Genomic DNA, 16,855 nt, shown 5'->3' on the forward strand with positions numbered 1-16,855 from the left:
AAAACTGATACTCTTGATACTGAGTTGGAAAAATAGAATTTGATAAAATATTTATAATTTTTTGTAGATATTTTAATAAAATATTAGTTTATTTATTTATCCTATAAGATACCCATAATTTGCTGATAATTTAATAGTAGTATCACGTGGATGGAGAGAATTAAAAAGGTAGCATATGTGTTCATAATGAATTGATGAGTCAAACTCTTTTGAATGCAAAATTTACGGACAATGGGGGAAACATGTCAAGGTTGTATCTTATTTAGTGCGGACTAATTTTCATTTAATGGCAAGAGTTATTACCTTTTCCTTTTTATTTTAATCCTTCTCCTTATTTCATTAACTTTTTCTACATTTAGCTAATTTGCTACGTTTTTGTTTCCATTTTTACAATTAGTAAGTAGTAGTCTATCTTTGTTATCAATTTTTAGCATCATTCCGTTTTTAGACTTTGTCTGATCAATAACGTTTCCATATATCATGTCCTCTTAACATATTGTTGTAAATTGGTATGGATTATATTTGGGAGCAATCGAAGTGATTGAGCCAGCAAATGGACTAAGTATGATTTAACTCGTTCAGAGAATGCTTTAGCTAAGGTAGATTTGATTATAGCAAGTCAAAGATTATTTCGTATTGAAAAAAAAAAAGCGAAGCGAAGCTTTTACGACGGCGACCCAAGTGCAATTCTTTGTCCACAACCTTCTACGAGCTCGTATGAGCGTCCTAGGTTAGACACCTATCGGAAGGATTGACTCGTTGTAGTCATTCAAAGTCAAAGAGGTATGTTAAGGCTAATCCCTTTCTTTGTTTTGGCATGAGTTTCTAACCGAACGAGTCCTGTATAAGAAAGCAAAGAAGCGCCTCCATAAAGATATCCTCTTGATATTATTCTTGGTAGAATAGTAGTTGTCTCCCTTGTCAGGAGTTCTTTCTAGTCTAGTACGATTATACATATGAGTAGAAGATAAAAAGATTGCATATATAGTTCATAGGAGTATACAGCTGCCTTCGGGGCTATGATGTTCGCCTTTGGGCTATAATAGTTGCCTTCGGGGCTATTCTGATATAGATTGCCCTCAGGGCTATGATGTTTCCTATGGGGCTATTGGCCATACAGACTGCCTACCGGGCTATACAGATGCGCGCTTACCTTCGGGGCTATGATTATATAGACAGACTGCCTTCGGGGCTATAATGAGTGCCTTCGGGGCTAATCATGCACGTCTAAATGTCTTGTACGAGGTTAAGTAGTTTGTTATCATATTAGTAGATATAGGAGATAGATATAGCTAAATACAATCGGATTCTTTATTGACTCCTCAGTTTACGTTCAGTTACTTTATATTTCATTTCAGTATTAGTTTCAGTAGCCTTACATACTCGGTACATTATTTTATACTAACGGTCCCTTTGCATGGGGACGCTGCGTTCATGCCTGCAGGTTCAGACAGGTTGCCAGGAGGATCACACCAATAGGATACTGAGTACTATCCAGGGTTGTAAGCTCTATGTCATTCGAAGTTACCAGGCTTAGAATTTTGTATAGATACAATATGGGAAGGTCGGGGTCATGTCCCGACCATGTTACAGTTACACTTCTGTAGAGGCTTGTGGACTTGTGTTGTCAGTTCAGTATGTCAGTATGGAGGCCCTGTCAGGCCCTTTGTATATGTCTATTTTGATACTGTTGGTTGTATATATATATATATATATATATATATATGTTACAGATTGCGAGCTTGTCGGCCTTATTGGTATTATTTGTTTCCAGCTAGGCCCTATCGGCCTAAGCTGAGGGTTATGCCTTAAGAGTTACAAGTATAGAGTGGTTCGCTCGGGCCGAGTGTGGCACCAGGTGCCGGTTGTGCCTCTCAAGATTTGGGGCGTGACACATGTAGCCTCTTCAACCGGACGGTGCTTCCATTGCACCTTCACTGAAGCTATCTCTTTTGATCTCAACTTTCTTACTTGCCTATCCAATATCGCTACCGGCTCCTCTTCAAAGGACTGATTCAGATCGAACAATATTGAGTCCCACTAGATGATATAGGACCCATCTGAATGATACTTCTTCAACATGGAAACATGGAACACCAGGTGAACACCTGCTAAGCTTAGTGGCAAAGCCAACTCATAAGACACCTCACTAACGTGTTGAAGAATTTCAAAAGGACCAATGAACCTCGGGTTTAACTTGCCCTTCTTTCAAAATCTCATCACACCCTTCATGGGTGAGACCTTTTGTAGAACCTAGTCACCAACCATGAACTCCAAATCCCGAACCTTCCGGTACGCATACTCTTTTTGCCTACTTCGAGCCGAAAAAAGCTTTTTCTAAATCAACTTCACTTTATCCAAGGACTCTCTCGATAAGTCCGTACCCCACGGTCTCACCTCAAATGCAGTGAACCAACCAATCGGAGAATTACATCTCCTACCATATAAAGCCTCAAATGGAGCCATGTTAATGCTCGAGTGATAACTGTTGTTGGATGTAAACTTTACTAAAGGTAAGAACTGATCCCAATGACCACCAAAGTTAAACACACAAGCCCACAACATATCCTCTAACACCTGAATATTCCTCTCAGACTGACCATCTATCTACGGGTGAAAAGCGGTGCTAAAATCCAACTGAGTCCTCAATTCCTTCTGCAAAGTCCTCCAGAAATGGGAAGTAAACTGAGTGCCTCTGTCCGAAATAATGGAAATAGGCACACCATGCAATCTGATGATCTCTCTAATGTAGATCCTAGCCTACTTCTTGGAGTTTTAGGTAGTCTGAAGTGGAATGAAGTGCGCGGACTTAGTCAACCTATCCACCATAACTTAAATGGCATCAAACTTGCCCAAAGTCTTTGGTAGACCCACCACGAAATCCATAGCAATCCTCTCCCACTTCCACTCGGGAATGGGCATCCTCTGAGTCACACCACCCGGTCTATGGCGCTCATAATTAATCTGCTCGCAATTCAAACATTGGAAAACAAAATCCACTACGTCCCTCTTCATCCTACCCCACCAATAATGCTATCTCAAGTCGCGATACATCTTTGTAGCACTAGGATGAATGGAGTATCTAGAACTGTGAGCCTTCTCCAACGTCAACTTATCATACCACCAACCATAGGAACGTAAATCCGCCCCTTAATCCTCAAAACATCGTCATCATCAAGAATAGACTCCTTTGCCTCTCCTCTCAACACTTTATCCCGGATCTTACACAATTTAACATCCTCAAACTGTTGGGCCTTATCTTCTACAAAAGAGATTACCTCGCCCCAATACAAGCTAGAACCTTGCTAGGTTCTGAGATATCAGATATCATCATACTATTAGCCAAACACTGAACCTCCATAGCTAAGGGACACTCCTCAATAATCAAATGCGCCAAGCTAACCATACTCATTGCCTTTTGACTCAACGCATCAGCTACCACATTAGCCTCGACGGGATGATAAAGAATGGTAAAGTCATAATTGTTGAGCAACTCCATCCACCTACACTTCCTCAAATTTAGATCTTCCTGCTTGAACACGTGCTAAAGACTACGATGATCTGTGAATACCTCACAATGGACTCCATACAGGTAATGCCTCCAAATCCTCAAAGGAAATAATACCGCCACCAACTCTAACTCATGAGTAGGGTAGTTCTTCTCATGGAACTTCAACTGCCTCAAAGCATACGCGATCACCTTACGCTCTTGTATTAAAACACAACCCAAACCAATCCAAGAAGAATCACAATAAACAGTAAAGTATTTACCCTCCATAGGTAGAGCCAAAATCAGAGCTAATGTCAATAAACCTTGAGGTTTTGAAAGCTCTCCTCACACTAATCGAGCCACTGAAAAGTCACACTCTTCAGAGTCAATCGATTTAAATGAGAAGCAATAGCTGAGAACCCTTTCACGAACTGATAGTAACTCTCTAAGCCCACAAAACTCTGAATCTCAGTCACTAAAATAGGCCCAGCCCAATCTATAACTGCCTCAATCTTCTTGGGATCCACCAAATCTCATCCTTGGACACAATACCCCCTAAAAATGTCACAGAACTTAGCAAGAACTCACACTTAGAAAATTTGGCATACAACTTCTCCTCCTTCAATAACCTAAGTACTATCTTCAAATGCTTCTCACGATCCTCCATTCTACGAGAATACACTAATATGTCATCAATGAACACAATAATGAATGAATCCAAGTAAGGCTTGAAGATCCTATTCATCAAATACATGAACGCTACAGGGGCATTGGTAAGCCCAAAAGACATCACCAAGAACTCATAGTGACCATAGCGGGTCTTGAAGGCTGTCTTTGGAATATCCTCGGCCCTAATCTTTAACTGGTGATAGCCCAATCTCAAATCAATCTTAGAGAAGACCGACGCACGCTGAAGCTGATCAAACAAGTCATCAGTGCGGGTTATCGAATACTTGTTCTGAATAGTAACCTTATTCAATTGTCGATAATCGATACACATCCGCATAGAACCATCCTTATTCTTTACAAATAAAAGAGGAGTACCCTAACAGGAAACACTAGGTCAATTAAGTCCCTTACTCAAAAAGTCCTATAACTGCTTCTCCAGCTCCCTCAACTCTTCCAGAGCCATACTTTAAGGTGGGATAGAAATAGGCCGAGTGTCTGGCTCCAAATCAATGCAGAAATCAATATCGCGATCTGGTGGCATACCGGTAAGTTTGTGGGAAAGACCTTCGCAAACTTACTAACTATTGGTACCGACTCCAAGAAAGGAGTGTCCGCTGTCGTATCCCGGATATACGCCAAGTAAGCCCAACACTCCTCACCCATCAACTTCTTTGCCTAAAGGAACGATGTAATCTTCTTGAGAGCAGGGCTAACGGTACCCTTCTACTCTAATCTCTGAATATCAGGCATAGCTGACGTGACCGTCTTGGCATGACAGTTTAGAATCTCGTAATAAGGAGATAACCAACTCATGCCCAAGATAACATCAAAATCTACTATATAAAGGATCACCAAGTATACCCAGGTACCATACCCCATAAAAGTTACTGTACAAGACCGATAGACTCCATCTACCACCACAAAATTTTTGACCGGAGTAGACATATGAATAGGCGCGTCAAGTAGATCACAAATCATATCGAAACCCATAGAGAAATCTATGGACACATAAGAGAAACTAGAGCCCAGATAAAATAATACTGAAACTACCCTGTGACAGATTGAAATAGTACCTATGATAATTGCATCAGAAGCCTCTACCTCTGGCTTGCCAGGGAAAGCATAACAATGAACTCGTCCGCCCTCGTACTTTGTGCCTCCACGGCCACCGTGACCCGACTGAGCTCCACCTCTCGTTACCTGAAAACTACCCCTACCAAACTGATGGCCACCTTTCCCAGACTGATATCCGCCTCTACTATGCTGCGAACCACCTTTAACCGAAGATCCACCTCTACTAACTGAATATGCTGGAGTCCTGGGCATCAGAAATGGGGAACCCTGCTAAGTCCCGTTCTTTCTGGGTCTAGGACACTCTCTCACGAAATGCCCTCGGTCACCATACTCATAACTACCCCTGAACAGACCTAGGTTGCGAAACAGATACAAAAGAACACGAATACCCTCCACGATCTGCAGGTCGAGGATGAGAACCTCGTGAAGTCTATCCAGAACTGAATCCACCATGACTACAAGGACCACCAAATGAAACCTGCAATGCTAACTGAATGGCGCAGACAGACTAATACCGATGACTCCTGCCCACATGACCCCCACCCCTAGAAGTCGAACCACTGAAATTTCCAAACTGGCGGATTCTCTTATTATCACTCCCACCGTGAGCCTGAATCCTCACAAACTCAACCTCAGTAACATGATCAACCACAGACTGGAAGAAAGATCCAGAAGCCACAAGTTGTAAGGCGGCCAACTTCAATAAAAGTACCAACCCCTTGATGAATCTCCTCACCCTCTCGACCTCGGTGGGGAGTAACAGAACAACATAATGGGTCAAGGAGTGAAATATGGACCCATACGCTGTGACTAACAACCCTCTCTACTCCAAATCATTAAACTTATCTCTCCTCCTATCCCTCAGAGTCCGGGGAACGTACTTCTGCAAGAAGACCTGATAGAACTGGGTCTAAGTCAAAGGAGGCGACCCAGCTGGTCGGCACTCAATATAAGACCTCCATCACATCTTTGCGTCCCCACTCAACTAGAAGGAAACGTAATCAACCCCATGCAACTCCACCACACCCAATTTTTGAAGCCTATCATGATTTTCAATGATGAACTAATAAGCATCCACTCCAAGGCTACCACGAAACTACTGAGGCTTCATCTTGTTAAACCCCGTGAACAAATCCTGCTCCTCATGAGTCATAATTGGTCTAACAACAGGCCTAGGAGCAAAATTAGGCGATGGAATCTTATCAATAGGGGGTGTCATAGCAGCGGAAGGCTGTGCCCTGTGGGTCTGATACTGCTCGGGAGTCTGACCTCCAACTCTAGTCTGAGATCCATTCTGTATAGCTGGAAGGCCACCCGCTTGGGTCAACCCCTCAAGAAGGCTCAAGATACGAATCATGGCATCCTGCAGTGTGGGAGTAGTAATAACCTCGGGCTGAGCCTGGACTGGTCCTAGCTCCTCCTCATCCATAGGCTCGTGCTCATGCTTTATCTCTGGCTCAAGAGACAATAATCTAGCTCAGGCTTGGACATCCACAGGTGCGCTACCCCGTGCCGGTGTTTCCCCATAACATCTGCCTCTATTGCGGCCTCTAGCTTAGCCACAGCCTCAGCCTCAGACGGCCGGTACTGGCACCTCGTATCTCATGACCGCTATACGTGTCCTCAGCATCTGTGAGAGAATAGGAATAGAAGTCAGATACCAATTTGAATCGTCTAGATACCAATTTGAATAAAATAGCATGAAAGGAGTGAAATAATTGGAAGTTTCTTAAATTTCCTAAAGCCTCTCATAGATAAGTACGGAGCTCATTGTACTGATCCGCAAGACTCTACTAGACATTACACTTACACTCCTAAGATCGGTGAACTTAAGGCTCTGATACCAATTTGTCACGACCTAACACGTGGCTTGCGCGGGCACCCACACTATCCCCCCCTGGTGGGCGAATCCTTCCCTTAAAGCTTTTTTACTTAACATTCAACATGCAGAAGTAAACAGAGATAAATAGCAGTCTTAACTCATATTTAAATAGTGCAGAAATATTAAATACACATAACCCCAAGAATGGTCTAAAATCATACAAGAGCCACTAATAACAATTACATAGTCTGATAGAGGAAATACAGCCTTATAAACTAGATAATGTTGTCTTAGAATAAGAAAGAAGACAATAAGTAAGAGGAGCCTCCGGGCTGCGGATCAGGCAAGTAGCTCCCTGAAAGTCTCCGGTCAAGCCCTCAGATCACTAACGAGGTTGGGATATCGAACCAACAACAAACTCTGCACTCAAGAAAAGTGCAACAAGTGTAGTATGAGTACAAACACAAGTACTCGTAGGTACCACAAGCCGACAACGACTATGTCATATATATATAAATAGAAAGAAATAGACAACTAGAGCAGATAAGCAGTCATAAAACACGTCAAGTATAAGATCAGATGATAAGTATAAGCTGCCAAATCAATAATCAAGAACAAATGAATGTATGTGAATGTACTATGATGCAATGCAATGCAACTGCAGTGACCTTCCACCGTACACATATGCTAAGGGCAATGCCTCAATAGCCATGACCCATGGGGGACCCGTGAAGTCCATATACACACACTCATTTGCTTTGATATATGACCTCATATCACGAGCACTCATCACGCTCCTATAAAAACCTCGAATCAAGGCTCTCACCTCTCTTTTACACTCTCCGGCAAAGACTACAGAGGCTACACTCTCTCACTTATCATCATTTACAATCACAATTCATATCAAATCAATCATATGTAATAAGGAATGCATGTCATGCTTGATATCAACCTCAACAATCAAATCGAAGTCTAAACAGTTACTTTCCATGAAATACAAATCACAACTCATTTCATTTCCATTTCGGAATCACCTCCACACCTTGCCCGAAGACCTTTCATGCTTTCCCTATAAATAACTACTATCTACATATGCTTCGTTAATCGGACTCTAGCCATAGGGTAAGGCGTAACCTACCTCGAAGGACAAAAAGGTGCCACGAACCTCAAACCAAAGGGTTTCCTTTCCGAATAGCCTCGGATCAATAAAAGTCTACCAAATAATTATTCTACGTTAGATTACAAAGCTAGAGATACCCATACTGGCCCTATACTTAAATCGAAATCCAAAACGACCTTAAAAAGGAAACCCGAACCCATAAGGGAAAAATTAGAAATTTATGTTGAAAACGGTTTACCCGAAGCTTAGAAAGTCCAAATACCAAGTTTCATATCAATCCAAACCCACATAAGCATTAATTTAATCAATAATCGAAAACCCCTAATTTTAGAGAAAAACCCTAAAATTTCCATGTCAAGATTCTTGATTAAAGAAGGATTTCAATCTTAGGAACTAATTACCCATTGATTAGATGTTTAGAAACCAAGAAATTTCTTAACAGAACTCATTTGGATTGAAAGCGACTCATAAAATTATTTTAGGGTTTTATAACTCAAATCCCCCATCTAACATATAATTTCTACCATAGATTCCATATTTTAAACATGTTAAAAGCACAAAAGAGTATAGGGAACTTACCCCACAGATGAATCCCAAGAAACTCCACAAAATCGCCCCACAATCTCTCTCTAGGTCTCAAGTTTGTGAATGGAAAGACTAATCACGAAATAGGGAAATAATATAGGTTTTTTATTCAACAATCCCACATCTGCGGACAATCCCTCGTAGATACGGCATCGCATGTGCAGAAAATTACCCGCAGAGGCGAACCAACTTAAAAATTGAAATCTCGCAGGTGCGGAGTCTAGGTCACAGGTGCGATCCCGCGCCTGCGGAAAGCCCACTGCAGGTGCAGACCTGCCCGACCATCCAAAATCTCGCATCTGCGGACCAAGCTTCATAGAGAAGGGCCCACAGATGCGGTCCAATACCTGCAGGTACGGCACACCAGAAACCAAAAAAAAATGGTTTTCACCTAGTTCACCCCGAAATCCGAAACTCATCCGAGACTTCCCGGATACAAACCAAACATGCATACCACTATAAAAACTCGCCACGAGATCACTCGCACCCTCAAAATTCCTAAAATATGCCATATGGACCCGATCCACCCCCAAATCCCAAAAATAAGGTTTCCAACCCAAAGACTAAAACGCCATGGAGTTTCTCGGGAATCGAACCGAACACCCTACCCAGTTATAATCGACCTTTGGGACGAAATAGAACCGATGAAAATCCCAAGGAGAACAGAACACCCTGCCAAGTTATAATCGACCTTCCGAACCAAATGGAACCGACTGAAATCCCAAGAAGACTAATTTACCCACAAGTCAACTATTGGTCAACACTTTTTCACTTATTCAACTTAAAAGCTTTTAACTTCCTCAAATCCCATCAATGCTAACCCGACTACCTTAGGAGCCGTGCTACTGATCCCCGCTGTTCAAAATCACTCTAACAGAGTTAGGGGAAAGGTCAACGGGGTAAAAGGTTCAAAAGAGCCTAAATGAACAAACGGGTCACATTCATTGGGAGGAGATTAGTGGGAAGTGGATGGTTTGGAATTGGAAGGCAAAATATAAGGGTTTTCCTCAGGAACATCTTTGGAATCCAAGTGTCACCAGATAGGATGTAGCCTATGCTACCAAAGACTCTAGAATTGCAGCATTTTTTGACAAGGATGCTTGGATAATCACTCAAGTTGATATGATGGGCTTCAAGAATACGAGTGATAAGCTTAGCATAGGGAAGATGTCACGCCCCGAACCTGGGCCTGGACGTAACACGGTACACGGTGCCTAACTACATGCGACCAAGCAAACCAACTGGCTGGCTGAATCAACATGAGGAATATAGATATACTGAAAGCGCAAAATAAACTTAACTAATGCTTTCTTGCTAAGGTCTGACTGAATAAATAATTGAAAGTTCAGAATACTGAACAAAGTCTTAAAGATAAATACTATAGCCCACAAGGCTAATATAAAATCATGTGACTCTGTCTAACTGCTAATATAGTTTATGAAGCCTCTAATAAAGTACTGAAAAATGAATGTTATCAGGACAAGTCCCTTGGCGTACCTGACTGTGTGTAAATACTATAAAGACTATAAGTAAATGACAAGGCCCTGAAAGAATTGGGGCTTACCAATCAGCTGATACTGGAGATCCTAGCGAGCAGATGTGTCATTCTGTAAATCGTTACTTGCATCGCGAGATGCATATCCCGGGCAAAAGGGACGTCAGTATATTTGAATTGCACTGGTATTTAAAGCAACTGAAAGAAAGAACTGTAAGTACTGAAACTAAAACTGAACTGATAACTGAAGTGAACAAAGAGATAAAGATATGAATAGTTCCTATTCTGAATAGAGATTCACCTTTTAACTGAATTAATAATATATGGGGACTCGGCCTAATATAAGTGCACAAATTAGTGGCCTTGTCCAATTAAGTCCATCAGTCAATGGCCTCGGCCAAGTATACGTATACATAAGACTGTGCCCTCGGGTAATCACATATGTTCAAGATTCATTTATTATTATTAAGGAACTGAGATCACTGGAATAATGAACATTACTAAGCTGAGACATGTATTTAAGGACTGATTATGAGAACTGAAGCTTTAACTAGTTTATAAACATACTGAGTATTCTAGACTGAGACTCATGGTTATCAAACACAAGTCTATATCGATTAAGTACTAAGCTCACAACATTCGGAATGAAAGTCATGAACGTTTTGCCAAACTAGAGAATAGAAGTTCTATAACTATTCAAGGAACTAAGTCTTAACTATATCTCTGAGGCAATTCGTAACATTGTAAAAGAACGTTGCATAAGGAGAATCATTAAACTTTCCAAACATAGAGAGTTAGCCTTATATACTTTAATTCTGGCCTTTGAGCGTAATACAATGTTCGTCAACCCTTTCAACCTTAATATATAATAATATAAGTCAAACGGATTCAATATTAGCAATAATACTCATGCTTTGGTCATCTAAGCATTTTATCAAACACTTGGTGGGCGTAAAGCTTCACAACCTTCAGTAATGGCATTTTCTTCACCCAATTGTCATTTTCTTGCTTCTAGTGATTGTACAATCTCAATTAGATAGAATTAATGCTATTCTTCATCACCCATATGATTATAGCAATACTAAGTCAACAATCCAAGACCCTACCATAGTTCATATGATTCACTTTATCAACCTATAAACTTATCTCCCAAGAATTCATCAATTCACAACTACAAATGATTAGAAGGGGGAAGGATTACCTTTTTTTGATGTTCAATATCCTTGAATTTGAATGCTAGGGTTTCCACGTCCAACGATAACGTCTCAATCAAGGTTCTATGGATAAGAAGGGTTTAATCATGTTAGAAGGGTATTAAAGACTTGAATTCAACCTAGAATCATCATAGAACCTACCTTAGAGGGTTTGTGAGGCGTGAGATTTGTTCTCTCTGCCCTTAGAATAATTTTTCGTGATTAGGGCTATTAGGGAAATAACTCCAAGCTTAAATAGGACACAAAAATCCAACCTTTTGACCCGAAACCCGAGCTTATCCGCGATGGGCCCGCGGTGCATGGCCATCACAGGACCCCCTAAAGGTCAAAGTCAGAGAGACACTTTTCGTGTGATAGACCCGCGATGCATGGCCATCGCACGTGCCCCCACACACGACGCATGGCCATCGCGGGTGGCCCTTGTAGGCTTCTGCGTGGTGTTTCCGTAACGCGCATAGCTTTTTTTACAGAGCTCCATTCGTCCTTCACCATAATCGTTGGAAAGGTATTTCAAAGATATAAAATTTCATGCCTTAAGTTTCTTCAAATTCTCAACAGATTTTCATGAAATTGGGCTGGAAGGCAGACCTACCGTAAACTTAGCCAATTCTATTGAATCTTAAGCATATCATTATTCATCTTGATTCTAAACCAACTATTTCCACCCATACTCATCCCGATAGGACTTGACATGTGTAAAATATCATATTAATACTCATTTAACACATCCACACCCAATTCAAATTTACGGAGTGTTACAGAAGACTTGTGGGGTTAGAACCACACTCAATCATATATTGATAATGACAGAGGACAGTTTGAGTTTCTTTCGAGTAAGCAGACAGTAGGCAATGATGGCATCTCACTGAGTAACGGTTCAGAAAGAGCCTGCGCGAGGAAGAATGGTGGTAGAGACAATATGAGCAAGAACACCAGCTTCAAAAGTGATGTTAAATGGACCAATGTGAGAAGGGATAGTGGTTGAATCAGACAGAGTTTGTTTGACTTGGTCATAGGCAACTTCAAGAGATTCAGGCCATCTATTTTTGGGACTATCAAAGAATCCTGAACAATGGCAGTCTATAATAGAGTCAAGTACTTCACAATCTAGTACAATTCGAGTTCCAAGGACAAGATTTTCGAGTTCATTAGGCTTAGAGGATCGAAGATTGGAACAGAACATTCTAACAGGTGTTTCATAGACTCGAGTGGGGCTCTTAAAGAAATTTTCCTAACCTTGAAATTTAAAGAGGGGTTTTACCTTGTAGGATAGAGTTTGCACATGGTCAAGATCAACAATGCGACCTGTTACAATGGAGTTTTCTTAAAGGAAGACAAACAGGTCATGATTTGGTGTATCTCCAAAGTTTTTCTTAAGATCAAGCAGATTTTCAGGGTCAGACTTAATTTTCTTGGTAGATTCAACATAAGCATTGTCACGCCCTAAACCATGGCCTGGGCAAAACACGGCACTAGGTGCCTTACTGCATGTGACCGAGCAAACCACATGGCTTGCTGAATCATCATGAGACATAACATGAGCGGAATATAACGTGAATGCATGATGAGCCTTTATAAAACGTAGTAAGTCATAATACTTAATAAAAATACTTATTTAAACATGAGTGCGGAAATAACATGAATGAGCCAAAACGGCTATACGACTCTGAATGTCTGACATAACATAACTGACTGGTCTAGTCTATGAAACCTCTATCATGAGTCTGACTGGAAAACATACTTACTGGGACAAGGCCCCCAGCATACCTTAGATGCATCACTAATCATAAAACAAAAGTTGACTAAACCCCGAATGAGATAGGGCTCACCAATAAGCTGATACGAATGTTGTCCTACAGAGCAGATGTGTCGTCCTGTATATCAGTACCTGCATCGTGAAATGCAGGCCCCCGGGCAATAAAAGGGAAGTCAGCACATTGAATGTACTGGCATGTAAGGCAACTAAAAGAAATAACATGGGACATGGAATAACATGATAAGAACTGAAACTGAAAACCTGGACATGAGCATGGGCACATATATATATAACATAAGTAAAACATGATAAGTAGGGAGAGCCTTTCATAAACCGACATGTGATATCACCACGTGGGTACGTGGAGTTTGGTACCTCGCCGAACCAGCAGAGCCCCTATACCTTGCCAGGGTATAAGGTGGTAACGTGCCTGATGGATCCATTCAGTGTAAAATTAAGGTATCGTCCTTACTGGGCGGAGCAATCCTTGTCCTACGGTGGCTACGTAGTTTCAGGCTATCTGAGCCTTCTCGGTAATTCATGCAACTCCGAAAAACATGAACATAATATAATTGGCTAAGAAGCCCATGATTTTCGTGAATTAACTTGTACTTGTCTTGTAATCATGATTTCACGAAATAACTTGTAAACATGGTTTCATGGAATAACTTGCAAACATGGTTTCATGAAATAACGTGTAAGCATGGTTTCATGAAATAACTTGTAAATATGGTTTCATGAAATAACTTGTATTTAGTATATATGTATCTTGTATCATAGCATGAAAGTAATTATATAATACAGTTGCATGAAAACTTGTAGACATGTAGGATATTCATGAAACAATCATTCTTAGTCAAAAACATGCATGCAAGAACCCATGGAATACAAGATATGGGTTTTCATAGATTACGGACGGATTCTCAATAATCATAAAGAAATATTAAGAACTCAATGATGGAATTATAACAATTCATACATAATATAATCATGGACATGGACCTAGGGTTATCATGAGCATGGTATTGAAACCCTAGTTTTAGTAGAGAATCATAATTTTATGGATTATGAGGTGTGGGGAAGAACAATGATGTTTCCACACGTAGATAGTAAATCTACATACCTTAGTCGCTCCAAAACATGAATTAAAGACTTGAGCTTTGAAGAAGATTTCCAAAATCTTAAATTCTTGAATCTTGAGATGGGTTTTCTTGAAAATCCTAGTTTAGGAATGATGATTTCTTGTTTAGATTACAAGGATATGTATTAGAATTAACTTGGAATAATTAGAGTAGGCTTACCTTGGTGTTCTTGATGATGGAAGAGGGTAGGAGGTCGTTCTAGGTTTTGAAGGAACGAAAAATAATGATTTGAACTGATATGGACGAATATATACTGTTCTAAAAAACTGCATTTTACGTCCAGCAAAATACTGGCCGTATTTTGAAATATGGACTGCACTGCGTCTCTTCTGTAAAATGGCTATAACTCTTTGCAAAGATGTCCGTTTGACCCCCATAATATACCGTTGGAAAGATATTTCAAAGCTCTACAACTTTCATCAAGGAAGTTTTCCCAAATTCCAAATACGTTTTGAAATACGGGCCGTATTTTGAAATATGGTCCGTTTTTAACAATGTAGCCTCCAAATGTCAAATTCCAGAATGCTCAGAAATCCTTGGTACCAGTTTATGACTTGAATTACGGCCCGTATACTGAAATACGGTCACTGTTCATGGGCGTAAACCCCCATCTTACAACTGAACAGGGAAATTCCAATTCCCACATTCTTTATCTGATTTTCTAAGTCTGGGATCATGGTCAAAGCTTAGGTTAAAGGTACGGGGTGTTACAATATCTCCCCCTTGGGATCATTCGTCCTCGAATGATGGGTCATGGTTAAGAATATGGCTGGACATGGCTTGAATACATGAACATGAAAGAAACATGACGTAAAACATAAGAGCTTGACATGGTTACATGGGAACATGGTCATGGATCATGAGAACTGAATACGTGATTACATGGAAAACTGTACATAGGCAACATGAAACTGAGTAGCACCTACATGAATGAGAATCATGAAACATTTGTCCTCGATTTATGACTAGTGGTTAAGAATCGCTACTAACTTTGGAATCTACAAAATTTATGGCAGGACTTCCTTCATAATTCGGACCTTCACGACATTTCTCAAACGCCTGCTAGCTAACTAAAGTACCAACACACAACTCATAGGGTATCTGAATAAGCATGATGTGACATAACGTGATTACTGCATCTTAATATAGCTAACATAAATACTGAGCTGGCTTGAACACACGAATATGGGTTGAATGATTACATGATTACTATATATGGGGTTTGGAAGAAAGTCTGTAGGCACGAATGACATGAGTACTGGAAATAGGCACGAACATGACATGATTACCTGGGTATGAGACGCATGACGTGGGGCATATACGTGAAGACTGGATGACATGAATACATGAGTGCTAAACTCTCATGAGATACGAATACGTGTAAAAATGGATATCGTAACATGGGATCTGAATGTCGAAAACATGATTGTTACAACAGTGGGTTGAATGCTAAGCGCGTGTAGGATTTGGATACTTAGAGACTTAATCATAGACGTTCGTACGTCACCATGGTAATATGAGATAGGAGTATGACTTAGGCTTTGAATGTAAGCGCAACTCGATGCGAATGCGACAGACTTGAATCGTATAACAAGAATATGATCCTAACATAGGTATTCATAGATCTCTAGCATAGGCATGACATGAATACATCGAATCTGAGTAGAATACTCTTGAGATAAGTACCACAGGTTATATGAAAAGTTATCTATTTGAATATAGGAATGCACCTTACTTCTGATTATCTTGTTAGCTGTTAATCATGATTATGAATACCTTAGCTCATCTTGCTCATTCTCGTGAGCGAATTATAGAGGACTGAGAGAAAAGGAATTATTGGTACTATTCATATAAGATACTTTGTTTTAGAGAACAGACATGACATGGTGCATTGTACATAGAGGACGTAACGTGGAACATGCGTACATGGGAACGTGATTCATATGGCATGAAACGTGAATACGTGAATAGCATGACATGGGACATGGGTACATGAAAAACATGGCGTTCACATAAGTATTTGTATACCATGGCGTATAGACTTGAGTTCATGAGCATTGAAGTAAGACTAAGGCATAAGTGTGACTTGCGTGGAGTACAATTGTAGGCTAACTCTTGGGTACTCAGAGACGTAAGGCATGGATAAAACATTACCTTTAGGATTTAGATATACCGAAAGAATAGGACATGGTTCAACATAGCTTACTCTTATCACCGTGAGTAAACGCCCTCTTATAAATAAGACACATGAAAGAATGGATTATAGGCATGTATAACTCGTTCCTCGAGCATCTAAGACATGGGTAGAAAGTCACCTTGAACATAACGAGACCTAGATACTTAGCAAAAGGAAAAAGGAATCATGTCATCATGATCGTAAAACATTAGCTAAAGGAACATAAGCACGAATTACATAGAATCATGGGTAGAACATCCATCTTGGTTCACCTTCATTATTATCTCACAAAATCATTATTACGATACCGCT

This window comes from Lycium barbarum, chromosome 10 (assembly GCF_019175385.1).
Source record: "Lycium barbarum isolate Lr01 chromosome 10, ASM1917538v2, whole genome shotgun sequence".
NCBI classification, from domain to species: domain Eukaryota; kingdom Viridiplantae; phylum Streptophyta; class Magnoliopsida; order Solanales; family Solanaceae; genus Lycium; species Lycium barbarum.